Here is a 2449-nt window from a genome sequence, read left to right on the forward strand (position 1 = left end):
GATAATTCTGATAAGTCATCACATGTCTGATAAGCCATCACGTCTCATCGTCAACCTAAGCCAGAGATTGTCAAAGGTAAAGAGGAGCTGACGACATTCCTGATAAGTCATCAGACTCCTGATAAGACATCACACACATCGTCGCCTATTTGAGAAAATACTATGATCTATGATTTTGTTTCCATAATTAAGATGAAGTATTTAAAGCAAATGTTAGGGTTTTCTAATAAAGGAAAAGGGGTTGAACATCTTGAATGGATTCGAAGGGAGTTTACTTTTCTTTTTGGCTCTCAAAACTTAGAATTCAATTTTCAACCCTTTGATTTGGTTGTATGAATTTTCTCTTAAACTTAGAAGAAAATCAACTTCAACCTTCATATTTTTTAAGTTTAATTACTTTGAATGATGAATATAATTGTTGCTATCTCTTTCTTTCTCAATTTGAACTAAAACCCACAACTAGGGTTGTAGGATCTATGATTATTCCTCCATGGATTTGATAGTTGGCTAGGGTTTGAGTGATTGTGGAGACATCTTGACAATTCCTCTGTTATGATTGTTATTTATTGGTTGCGAACAATAAATCCCACCTTATGTTGATTTGCTCAAATTGAGAAATAAACTAAAGGTAGGGAATTATCAACAAGGATTTGAGAAGGTTAAGCTCCCATCTAATGATTAATACTATTACAAGATTGATCAACTTGAGATAAAATTAGTATGAATAGAATGATTTCCTAAGTTCAAGAGAATTCGGGAGTTCAACATCTAAGTAGGTTGAGAAACACTTAGATGGACTGTCAAAACTGGTAATTTGGTGTTTCCCACAAGTCATGAGAACACAATACTACAGTTATTATTTAATGGGAATTAATAATCATAGTGATCACAACCCTAGTTCCTCTCTATCACTGATTTGAACTATTGAAATTTTAGTTTTGAGCTCTGAAGAAAGTTAAAACTTTAACATTTATTTTATTATTAAAATCCCCCATTTTATCTTTTCATATCATTTGTTTGAATTCAACTTATAACTATAGTTTCAAATTAGTTTAATCGCCACTTATATTGTTCCTCATAGATTCGACCCCAATTCCAAAGTCGGGTAAATTTATTGACGATGACTGCCTTGCACTAAATTTACGTGTAAGTTGAGCGTTATAAAAAATGGCGCCATTGTCGGGGAATAATTTGGCGTATTGAGTTGGTTTGGAATTTTAGCTTACTTTCTTGAATTCAAACTTGTAAATAGTTTTTTTAGATTTCTTTTATTGCTTGTGTTAGGTAGATTTTTATTTTAGCTTACTTATTACTATGACATCATGGAATTAACATGAGCTTGGTGGTTGGAAATCTTATCTTGATGATCCATGTCAATATTGTAATAGGCCTCACTTTTGGCAAGATTGTAGAAATGCTCTCCGGAGGGAGATGTGTGCACCATCTCCATCTTACCGAGTGTATGATTGTTCTTTATATGGTGGTCAAGATGGATATTGGAGTCATTTCCCAAATGCCCCTCCCCCTATTACGCTAACCCAAATTCTAGTTCTTCTTATGAGTTTGATAGGTGTTATGGTCAAGAAAAGAAAGAATGAAGCACCGGGAAGAGTGGCATTGAAGCTATGTTTCAATGAATGTTGGATCTCCAGAATGAAACATACGATATCATATGTGATGTGTATCAAGACATGAAGCCAATCATTCATAAGGAGATGGATAAAGAGGTCAATCAGTAGAAGTATTTTTCTATATTATGTTTAGATGATATTTTGTCTGTGAAATCATTTAAAATAATGGAAGAGTGTGAAGATGATGAGTAAGAACCCTATATTGATGTTGAGAAACCCTCAATGTTTCCTAACCAACCGAATCAACCATGAGAGATGATGCCAAGATTGAGGACATGGTGCTAGAGGCAAAAGAAGAAACAAAGAAAATCTCTAATAAAAACTCTAGCCCAATTCGAAGTGAAGATGTCGAGAAGGTGAATAAAAGTAAGTGTGTAGTAGATAGTATAAATTTTGAAGTGGGATTGATTGGGCCTCATTCAAAGTACTTTTCTACATTATGTTTAGATGATATCTTATCTGTGGAATCATTTAAAATAGTAGAAGAGTGTGAAAATGAGGAACAAGAATCCTATATTCTTGATTTTACATTAGACAAGCAACATAAAAACATACCTCACTTTAAGGATGAATGGTTTGCCATGCTCAATCCATTACTCAACTTCTTAATTTTTGTACTACCCCCCTATGATTAAGGCAAGAAGATAGACTCTAAGTTGGGGGTGAAATTCATATTGTCAGGGTAGAGGAAAAAGCTGAGTTGGGTTGTGCCGTGACACTAAATTTGGTGCTTCTTGGGAGGCAACCCAAGGTATTTTATTTGTTTGTATTCGTATTATGTGAGTAACATCATATCTTCGCACCCATGGTGCCACATG

This window comes from Capsicum annuum, chromosome 11, assembly GCF_002878395.1.
Source record: "Capsicum annuum cultivar UCD-10X-F1 chromosome 11, UCD10Xv1.1, whole genome shotgun sequence".
NCBI lineage: Eukaryota > Viridiplantae > Streptophyta > Magnoliopsida > Solanales > Solanaceae > Capsicum > Capsicum annuum.